Below are 11665 nucleotides of genomic sequence, written 5' to 3'. Positions count from 1 at the left end.
GTTTTCATGTAATTTCCATCTTAAACAAGTTATGTTTTCAAGTTCTTCATTAGCTTAAAACTATGTTAAGAGTCTACCTTCCTTCTTCTTCAACTCCCACATTCAAACTCCAAACAATTTAGGATGAACCTCACTTCTAATGTTTTGAAGACTACACCACAATCTACAGCTTCATGACTATCACTGGTAAAGGAGCGGTGGACTTCTTGGATTTATAGAGTTGCTCCCAAACGAAGGTGATGATGTAGAAGCTGTTGTTCTTCTCTTGAAGAGTCTATCGAATATGTAGCATCGCCTTACCGATATCAGAAGGCTTGGCTAAGCCTAGCAGGTTATAGGCTGTCCACTAAGATACTGCAAACTGATTCTTTCGCATCGAACTCTGAAACGCGCAGTGAGACTTGGGGTTTTTCACCCCCTCGAGAAATGTTTCTACCATCATCACATCGATGGTCTTGTTGTCCTGGGACTGTTCCGTCTTAACATAAGCCTTCAGAGGAATCTCCAGAACTTCACTCACCACCTCCTTGGTGAGCTCAAACGAGCAAGCATCCTTGATAACCGTGATACGGTCATCCTCCCCTCTAAGCATACATTTATAAAATGAAAGAGTAAGAGATGGAGAATAAACCACACCTTCCAACAAAACCAAGGGTTCTCATCCTCTTCTTCTAATCTCAGCCTTAAAGTCCACTTCAAATAGATCGGAATTGAAGATGTTTTGATAATTTTGCTCTGGCACGATTTTAAGAACCCGAGCCATTTAGAGTTGGGATTGATAAAATTGTGATTTTGAGTTGGAATGAGGGTTGAAAATGGAACAAGCTGTAAAAACTTGGGTGGTGGTGTGTATGGGTGAATGGGCGGTTGCGAGTTGGTGTGGGCGGTTAGGGTTGGGGATTTTTTAGAGGAAGAAGATGAATGTGGGCAATCGCGTGGGCTTAAGTGGATTTGATGGCACGTGCTTTTTAAGTGAAATGAAAATTTTGACCCAAGCCCAAATGAAATCAGGAAATTCCGATCTTGTCCTTAGTGCCTTGCCAACTTTAAGAGCCGATCCACGCTTCGTTACTCGTCCGATCTTGACCCGTGAGGTACCAAAACGATCAGCATAAAAAATGTAACGTAACAGTAGGGAAAGAAATGAAAAAAAACTATAGGTAAATATGTACAAATAACAGAAGGAAAATTTTAATTAATTTTTCTGGGTTATGAATAAGTTTGACTGAAATTTAAAAAGGTGGGTCATTTTAAGTCATTTCCCCAAGACTTGGAAATTTTTGAAAACTTTAGTCAATTCCAACCAGATGATTGGATTACTCTTTTCAACTATGCTCGATGAGCAGGTGGCTGGCACATGAAAACCTTAAAAACTGAATTTTCATTATGAGGTTGAAGATCGAGGCAAGTTGATGTTTGACAGTTCAAGCACCAACTTTCTCTCATAGCTCGTCCCTTACTTGCGTATGAACTCTTACCTAAACTAGGAATGATTTTCGGTATATGTGTCCATATCTTCAGCTACAGTTCTCTAGGAAGTGCTTGCACATGATTATTAAAACTTATCCATCTAGTCTTGCTAAGTAGAGGGTTTTTGTTTGCTACATAAGACATTTTTGAAAGTTTTTTGAAAAGAGAGAGATTAAGAAGGGGAAAAGATTTAAACAGACGGGGAAAGGTTTTTAAGAATGGAAATTTTTGAAAATTTGTACAAGTTTGAGTCTTTTAACGTTAGATTCTTGAGACAAAATAGAGAGGTGGAGGCAAAAGATAGAATTAAATGGAGAATAGTATCACTTTGGGTTACTGTATTTGATTAATTCTCATTTGGAGACGCCTCGTCTTTTTTTTTCTTTTTTTTTGAATTGTTGGTTTTCTCAAGAAAACTATATCTCTAACCATATAGAGATTTTTACAAGAAGATAAAATTACGTGAATCCGGTATCATTTTGATTACTTCGGGACGTATAATTTTCATTTTTATATCCTCTAGTTTTGAAAACTATGGAGAGATGTTTTAAGAAACTCGTACTCAAAAGCTGTGATTCTAGACGCTACTATTTGAAAACAAACCATAACAGATAATCTTAGGCAACTTTCATGTCAGTTCGATGGCTAACCCAATCTAGATAGACAGAGCTTAAGCTACGTGAGTTGGGAGATTTACTATGCAAGACATAGAATGTCCTGACCTGGGCGAATAGCTTGGTGACATAGGCGACCCTCAGTAAGCAAAACTTATCTCAAACCACCCCTAAATTGCATTGTTCTAGGGTTTGGTTTGTGTAAAATCCATTGCCCGTTTTCTTTTTGAAAAATTACTGAACTATTGATGTATCGAGAATCTATCATTATAAGCGCGGTGAAAACAATAATTTTATTAAAGAAAGAAAGAAAATTTTGTTTTTGGCTTTTTGGTTTTTATGTTCCTAAATTACTATGAGGAAAATATAAACTATAGAACTACTACGAAAAATCATTATGACGAAAGTGATCCTCCCAATAGAATGTGCTTGAAATTAAGTGATTCTAATTGAGAACCTGCATGGGGTTTGGCTTTCCCTAAATTGTGCACTTCTTTGTTTTGCAAGAAATCAAATCTAGTGAAGAGGACTAGCTCTATTACTAGATATCTAGTCTCTCCTCTCCTAATCTCTAGTTAGCCCTACTTTGTAGGTATTCCAACCAGAGAGAAAGACGAAGCTCGAAACAATTAGAATTCACTCATAGAAGGAAAAAGTTTTCAAAATCAAGGGCTCCAGATGCCAACCATCCGACGGTATGGCATGCCTATGGAAGACGAGACATGCTAAACAACCATGAGAGACAACCATAAGACACCTTCATTTAATCCCCATCGCCCTCTACTTTGTTTCACATCTCTTCCTTGTAGAGGAAAGACTACTCAGCGTCAAAGGTGAAGACTGAAAGGAAAATGCTTATGTAAAAACAAAAAACATAAAAACAGAAAATAGGTAAATGAAAATAAATACAGGAATTATAAATGACATGAATAGAAAAGCTATTCTAAAAAGAAGTGTAAAATAAAGAAAAGAAAATTTGTATACTTGCTCCATAGGGGTACACTACTCAAACGGCGAGTAAAAGTGCTAACATGGAATCGCAAGATATATTGTGGACTCAAGGCTCCGGCATTTACAAGCACACCCTCCAAGTGGAGAGGTTTGGTTACCTTATTGATGTATTCCCTTAAAACAAAATATGAAATGGAATGGGAAAAGAATACATCGGAAAAAAGGAATTAATCCTCGTAGATAGGATGATTAAGAAAGAGTTTTTAGTGCTCTAGCTTTGTTCACATCATTTGTTCAGCTTACATGGCTTCGTCGATGTGCTCTCCTACGTGAGTAAGTTTTATGCTCGCTATAAACTAATAATCTAAACAGTCTTATGAATGTGGAGAGTCAAATGGAGAATGATAAGAAAAAGCTTATGTAACCCATCATGGAATTTATATAATAACCCGTCATAGTTGAATTGTCCAAAAGAGTGAGAGGTTGGTAGTAGATGTCCTTCATAAAGCTCAATTGATGTGGAATAGGACATACCAAGTTTCTCCACTACTAAAATGATGGACTCTTGCGTTTGTATATTGGGCAAAGTCTCTTTACTGGGAAGGTTTAGAAAATTATGAATTATCTCAAAGGCAATTGGCTTAAGTGCAAATTTGAGGTTTCTTTGAAATGGTTTCGTGGTGCAGTCCTCAGAATTTAGTGAATTTTTGATGAATGGAGGTTGGATTTCAAGAGGTGTTGATTTGGGATGGTGATGGTTGGGTGGTGGTTCTTCACATGATCTCGAGGACTCAGAGAATTCTTCATCTAGTGTTGCCGTTTCCATAAGATTGTGGTTTATATCTACAATAGTAAGGATGTCACAAATTTGTTCCATCGATAAATCTTTAACAACCAAACAAAATTGAAATCCACTTTCCACCATATATTTTATTCCCTCTTTTCCAAGCACTTCATCATCTTATTTGTCCTCTCTGCCTAGATCTTCATAAATTTCCTCAATGCCATTTTCCAAATGTGTCAAGTCCAACACATGTTCTTGAGTTTCTTCTGCTGAAGTTTTCTCATTTATGGGTGATGATGCATTAAGGCATGTGAGAGAAACTGTGATTTCTGGCATATAGTCAACATCATAAGATTTGGAATTCTCATTATAGTCAGGTGGAGGTCGATTGGGATTTGATTGGTCATGAGTATCAGGATGGGCTTTAGCAATTCACTTTGTTATAGTAACACCTTGTTTCTCTTGTTGGATGGGTTATGGACTGGTGGGAAGAATATTAGTCTCAGATGTAGCCTTTTGTGAATCGGATTGGAGAAAACACAAGGTAATTGCTATTTGCTGAGTTAGTATTGTTTGCTTGACCATTTCCGTGTAGAGTTGATCTGTGATGGATGGTGGAGTGGAATATGAATTTGATATGGATGGTGATGTGAATGGTAATGAGTTTTGGGTGAAATCGTACTCTGACTGACCGGGTGGATATATGAATGGTGGTTGACTATTTGTGGTAGAACTCCATGAATCGTCGACATGATTAGAAAACTCTTGAGTGTATAGTGTACTAGGAAAGTTTGAAAATTGGGGTTCGTGTAAGAATTTCCCATAGTAAACTTGAATTCGGTATATGATAGACAATGGGATAACCAGTGATAAGGACTACCACAAAAAGAACAAGGTTCTGGGTTTGCATTGTAATTCCATGACGGTTGCAATGTATATTGATAAGATATGAATGCTCAATCAAGGATGATGCACAAACAATAGAAATTCATTTTTTTGGACTTTTGAAAATTTTATTTGGTCTATAACTTATTATGCCCTGTCCAAGGGAACAATTGGGCGCGAGACTAGGATGACTCTACTACACGTCTCAGAAGAGTAGGAAGTTACTTCACCAAGTGGTGTGCTACCATGAATCTTACTCATGATGAATCTGGGGAAGGGGAGTGATGAGGAAGGTAGTTGGCCTACCGAAATCTGGTAACTGATTACTCTAAATCCTTGTGGCTATATTTTTGTCCTTTTCTGGAGGAGCGTGACTACTTTGGGCTCTAGTTGATTGATTTTAATTCAATTTTTTTAGTATAGGGCTTCAAGAATCAAGCAACGTCCAATTTACCTACATTGGGGAATGACTTCCCAATGGCTGTTATGTGGCTCGGGTTCAACCTTATGTGTGAATATAAATTATAATATAGAAATTAAATTTCAAACAATCACGTAAGCATGCTTGAACACACAAGGTATCCTCTTACTTGGGCTTCGAGGAGGTTTAGAATTTACCTCTCAAGTCATGCTTACACGGTGCTAGATAACGAATTTCTATGGAAATACTACGTCGATTCTATGATAAGGAATTAGGGGGGATTGATTCCACCTTAACTCAACTTAACTTACTAACGACGAATCGTCGTAATCCGAATTGAATCAAGCACTGAGAACAATTGGTTCTTCCTAATCCCTAATTACACATGACATTTCTACCAATTCATAACTAGCATGTGAACGATTAAACCCATTCTCATGGTGAACTAATCGTTTCTAAAGTGGAATAGAAATTACGACTATCCTACGCTAACACAAATCAAGCTTCATCAAAGCTTCTCAACCCCCTCTAATGGAGGTTTAGCCGAGAATCATTACGCAATCATTTCCGATTAAATTAAAACTAAACATACTATAAAGAATTGAAATTTACTAATCTAAATTAAACAATAATTAAAATCTAATTAATAATTAAGAAATGATATCAACAAGAATTTAAACTAGATCTATAAATGTAATGACAGAAAACGAATTGAATAATAATAAACTATTTTATTAATCTAATCAAATGAAAAACAATATTTTAAAGGTTTAATCTAAAACAAGGAATGAAATGAAACTAAACTTAATTAAAAACAATTAAAACTAGATCTAGAAGCTATTCTAATCTAACCCTAGCTACCATTACAAGGAACTAGTTTTCTAAATATAACTAGATAACTTAAGAACTAAGCTTTTCTTTGTTTTTATATGTTTCAGATCCAAAATCGTGCACAGGCTTGGAGCCATGTTTTGGGCCAGAGAATCAAGCCCAAAACCCAATTCTTCAGTCCAAAAAGGCCTCTTCAGCTAGAGTTGGCTTTGACAAAGTTTTTGTCCACTCCTACTCCTCTAATTGGGTCAAGGCTTAGACCATTGGAAAGCTCTTTCCGAGCTGGTCATTTTGACGTAAGGTAGGCCCAATTCCGAGGTCTGAGTCCAATGATATGGTCTTCGGAAGTTCTGCTGACTTTGTGCACTGTTTCTGCCCGCGTGGACTTTGACTTTTCATCTTTTGACCGGGCTTTACAGAGGCTTTGTCCTCTTGAAAATTGGCCTTTAATCACAAAACTCCTTAGCAACCGACCTTTGCTCCTTTATCATGCTAAAGTGGCACATTTCTGCACATAATGGACTTTGAAGCCTGAAATGCATAAAAACACGTAATTAGTATTAACTCTTACTTATTATTCACATAATTGGTCTAAAAGTACGATTGTTAAGGGGTTAAAACTACAGTTTTGGGCTCTTATCACTTACCTACGAAAACAAATTCCAAATTAGGTATTACTACTGATGGTGTAAGAATGACCTAGAACGAGTTGCCGTTGCTCTTGATTGTCAGCCTTGATAAACCTGATATTAAAACACGGCTACATGACAAAATATCTCTAGTACTGTGCGTGAGAAGATGAATAGTCCACAAGGGGAGATGGACTCAGGTGTGAGACTGGGTTCCCAATATGAACATCAGTGATTCCATACAATCAATTAACTAGAATTTCCGACTAAAAAGTAAAAACACATCTTATATCGATAACATATCAACATAAAGTGTAAATTATTTGATGAAGTAACCAGCAAATATGACTAAAAAACTAGTCTGCTAAGGAGTGAAAAGTTAATTACTCAATCTAGAATACTAAGATTCCACCATGCTTTCAGTTCAGCTTCTTCTACATTGGCCTACTCTATGTACATTGAACCTAAAGAGTCCTCATTACTCATTAGTAAATATTCAGTGACTAAGCACCATGCTCATATGTAATACCCAACCCTTTGACCAAATGTAACCTCACTATTCAATGCGCCTCAAAAGGCAATGACAAAAAAGAGTGAAAAGTTAGTTACTTAAACCGGCTAACAACCAATATTCATTTACAACCAAGTTTTCAAAAAGCAAAAAACTATTTATTTAATCCATGTAGCAAGGATACTTTACTATCGGGGCACATTTCAAGATAAGTTTGTCACTACAAGTGTAAGCTATGTGCACACCTTAAGCAAAAAAAAAGTAAGCTATGTGCATTCTTCAAGAGTACTTGTGTACCATGTTGATGTAAGTACCCATGACCAACCCATGTTGCACAATTGAAATTGATGTTATAAAGAATTCACTAAAATTATTAAGTTAAATTGGTTGAATTGCAATAGTGTAATACCACTTACCAGATCAGAAAGAGGCTTAGGTTACCCAAAAGGAAAAGTAGAAACTGAATCATGCAGCCTTTCTTTATTTATCAAGAAAAACAAATTGTAAAAAAAGACAAAGGAAGTTGGTCAAGTAATGTGGCACCTATCAGTCGGAGAAACTAAGTGAATTTGAAGCTTGAATACCTTCTCCAGTGTACTGACAAGAGAAACACCAACTCCACTAGTGCGCTCCATCTTCAGGTACTAACCCAAGTCTTCAAAAATGGTCATTTTTTGTTTCAAATGGTACTATCTTATGAGTAGAGTTACACTATTTATCTCATTAGACTTCATTTCTTCATGTCTAACCCAAAACAAATACTAGTTTCACCCAAATTATGCGTTTGCATCAACCTAGTGACACTCCTCCACAGACAGTGATACAACCCCGTTAAGCGGGTTGGCCAATTGTTATAAGAAGTGAAAACCTATTCAACATTTGATGTTTAAGACAAAATATTGATATATTGCACATATATAACCTATAATGATCCACCGACTCGTTGACCAAAATACTGAAAACAAATGAGCATGTAATAAAATGAGCATAACATTAGAGATTGGAGGAGCTGTACATACATTATTAGAAGTGGGGGGGTCCTAAATACCTGATTCCCAGGCCGCAACATTTTAGCAATCTGAGAAGCAGCAGTTCTGCGCTTGATCTTAGCCTTCTTGTTGCACATAATGGTTCTCGGTGTAAGATACATCTATTGTCAACCATAAACAGATGGTCATCTCCGAAGCCTGCCGCTAGTTCGCACAGGCCTACTCCCAAACCCATCAGAATGTTTTGAATCCATGCAGACTGTCGATCAAACATAAAAAAAATCCAAACTTTTTCACAATTTTATAATATTAATCACGAAATAAAATCTGGGCTTTATGAATTTCGTGACCGTAAGGAAAAGAAACAATGTACAGTGTTAAATGCAATGGTTATAAGAAGTGGAACAGTGTGTATGATAGACATAAGCTAATGTAATTAAGGCAGTAAGATGAATACCTTGTGAGCAGACTTGATCGGCAAAGACAACCTAATTCCATCTTCCCCATCTGTTTCAAATCCAATTCCCACAATTAAACCCAAAATATATAAAACAATATCAAAACATTAAACAAAAACACAACTCACCAGGCAAAATAAATCTCCTTTTCTCATCCAACAACAATAAAGAATCATCCTTTTCTCTCTTCCTTTTCCTACTATAAGGCACAACAACCCCATACTATAAAACCTTTACGCCATTATTCCCTCTCAACACACTCCTCGACACATAACCATCCATCGCTTGTATGAACCTTCCTACTGTCCCAGCCATGTATGAACGAAGAGCACAGTCAATGTGAGCTACATGCCCAGAAATATAGTTCTCGCCAACATTTTTTGAGCACCTTATAAAACTATAACCTCCTTAAGCCCAATCAATACTCCTAGAACAAAGAATACAACAACAATCACGACATAAACCAGATTCGCTGCAGTTGATCTCGCAATGCATGGCTAGTAAATAGTCATTTCTTGCTTCTAGATCAGGGTTTCACATTCTATTCCGAGCCTTACAAGTCATACCAATATCTTATTCAGACCTAGAAAGCTCAAGCACAACTTCTTTATATAAATATGCATACTCGATATATAGAAATGATACCAATGGTTAAATCCAAATCAAATACTTATATTAAAAGTTTAAAACGCAAGCAGTTAAAGATAATGTGAAAATAGTTTACAAGTAAGAAAAGCTTTAAGAATCAATCAACTACTAAAGTTAACAATACTAGAGTAAACCGGGCGAAGACTTGGATGGTTAGGCATGAACTACTCAACGATTATACAAATTAAATCAAGCTAATCGATCTCATGCATAATATGGCCTTAAAACTGGTAAAAACCAAAACAGGTAAAAAAAGGAACACCCAGTCACCCACACTTACATAAAAATTAGAATGACTAGTTGAAACTTGGAAGCAGTGGCACCAAGGACAATCATAGGTTCAATTGTCTGCTCATGGGGTGTACTCACTTAAACATGGTTCTAAGTTGAGCCTGAACCAAAACGTCTACCCAGGGACAGGATAAATATTTGATATCATACATGCCAAACACTAGACACATAGTTGGTATGATTTGAATATGTTACGATAAAAGCATGAGAAGCATAAGCTTAAAGCAGGCCTTTTCCCCCAGTGATATTTGGAAGGCACCTTCCAACTAAAAGAAGCAAAGAAGGCATCATTATCAGGATTTGGGAACTCTTTTTTAACAAACTCTTTAATTGACAAGTCAAAAAAAAAAAAAGCTGTTTCCTCCCGGTGAGAGACTTGAATCTGATTGTGGAGGATAAAGATACCTATCTGCCATGAAACCAGAAGTGTTTTTTCTCCTTCCTACTCTGCATCCCCATACATCACCAGGATTAGGCCAATCAATGGAAACATATGGCACACTTTCACCTGATGCATTATCTGGCACCGGCTTAAGAACAAAACCATTTTCTTTCAAACCAATCACAGAACCAGTACTTCCATCAAGAATATCATGCCTGCGAGATTGGTCTTCCATTGATAGAACTTGTTACCTACAGAAGAAGCAGTTCATCTAGTTATTTAACAACTTCTTAGCGAACGCAAATTGCCACTGCATTTCCAACTGCTTGAAACAAAAGTACTACAGTCCTACACTATACAATCTCACATTACTAGTTTCTATAAGCAGTCAGTGGAAGCTTATTGACAAAATTTACAAAAAAAAAACCAAATGCAAAAGGAAAAATTCAAAATTTAACTAAACCCCAGTTCATAAATAATCAAAATTTATTAGAAAATAATTAGATAACCCCAATTATTTACCTTGATGGGTTCAACCTCATGAAGTGTTAGAAAACAACCTAAAAAATCACCGAAAGAAAAGATTAGTAAATATGAAATCATAATTTGATTTTAACAACCAAAAAAACCAAGAGGTTTAGTCTTTGGTTGAGTGTGAGAGTGATGACTGAGAGAGTGAGTGTGGGAGTGAGGAGATTTGAGATTTGTGGGAGTGAGAGTGAGTGTATGTTACCTTCTTGGAGTGGCTATGAGAGAGGGATGAAGCGGGCGACAACAAAGCCGTGAGTGAGAGAGGGGAAATAGATTTTAGGTTTTATTTCTTTGTTATTTTATTTTTCCAAACAAATTTAAAGGGGGGAGAGAAATTTATTTGCCGCCTGATAATTGTGAGAGATAAGCCGATGGCCAAAACTTGTAGAAAATTAACCGACAACTTGTAACCATTGCAGAATATTCAAACAAATGTTGGGAAATTATAATGTCTGTCGGAAATAACCAGTAACTAAGAACCGTTGAAATATCCGACGGTTAGTAACTCTCATAGGACCATCGGCCATATCTAAAACACGTGAAATACCATTGGAGTTAACCCGAGAGATGGCCAGAAAATACCCGATGGACAAAATACGTAGGAAACTTTCAATAGACAAAAACCGTCGGATATTTTTTATGGTGTTTGTCGGGTAAACTAGATTTTTTGGTAGTGAATATTCAAGAAAGCCAAGTTATGGAAAAGGTTCAATAATAACAAGAAACGTGATTAGGAATCACCCGCAACTTATATGGGTTCATGATTTAAATTAGTTCAGGTGATTTGGACTGCAGTTGCAACTTTAACATTAAAACAAACCTAAATTCAAAAACAACTACTTCCCTTGAAGAATTATCCTCTCAATGCTATAGTATAGTATTTGTAATAAGAAAAAACCGAAGGAGAAGAGAAGGCATGCCTGATAATGGGACAACGATAGAGTTTGCCATGTATTAGAGACCCCTTTAAGAATTTTGATCAAAACTTTAGCAGCCCTCTTTCTGAAGGACCTTCAATCTAACTTCAAGAGTAATTAGAGAAGAAAGATCGCCCAGAGAATAATCTTTGTACATGTCACCTATAAACGCGACTGATCTAAGATATGGAGTACATATCTTAATCACACATTTGTGATTCCTTCCAGCAAATAAACGATTTTCTAGCACTAAGTTTTCTAGTCGAAGCACTGATATCTAGAGACTTTAATTTTTAATGATCAAATTCTCCAGGAATGGATAACTTAATAGCAATTATATGTCAGTTACAAAC

The 11665-nt window shown here is 36.5% G+C and overlaps 1 pseudogene across 1 annotated transcript; it reads right to left on the bottom strand.

Moving 5' to 3' along the window:
• Positions 1 to 346: 346 nt before the first annotated feature.
• LOC147503324 (uncharacterized) lies at positions 347 to 10816 on the bottom strand (annotated as a pseudogene). Its single transcript, XR_015220935.1, has 4 exons — positions 10387 to 10816; positions 9713 to 10115; positions 8839 to 8970; positions 347 to 584 (listed from the first exon to the last, which is right to left on the bottom strand). The product of XR_015220935.1 is annotated as an uncharacterized LOC147503324 (transcript).
• Positions 10817 to 11665: the final 849 nt, after the last annotated feature.

This window comes from Coptis chinensis, chromosome 4, assembly GCF_015680905.1.
Source record: "Coptis chinensis isolate HL-2020 chromosome 4, ASM1568090v1, whole genome shotgun sequence".
Lineage (NCBI taxonomy): Eukaryota > Viridiplantae > Streptophyta > Magnoliopsida > Ranunculales > Ranunculaceae > Coptis > Coptis chinensis.
Note: the sequence above shows the minus strand (reverse complement) of the source record. Positions and strands in the feature narration are given on the sequence as shown.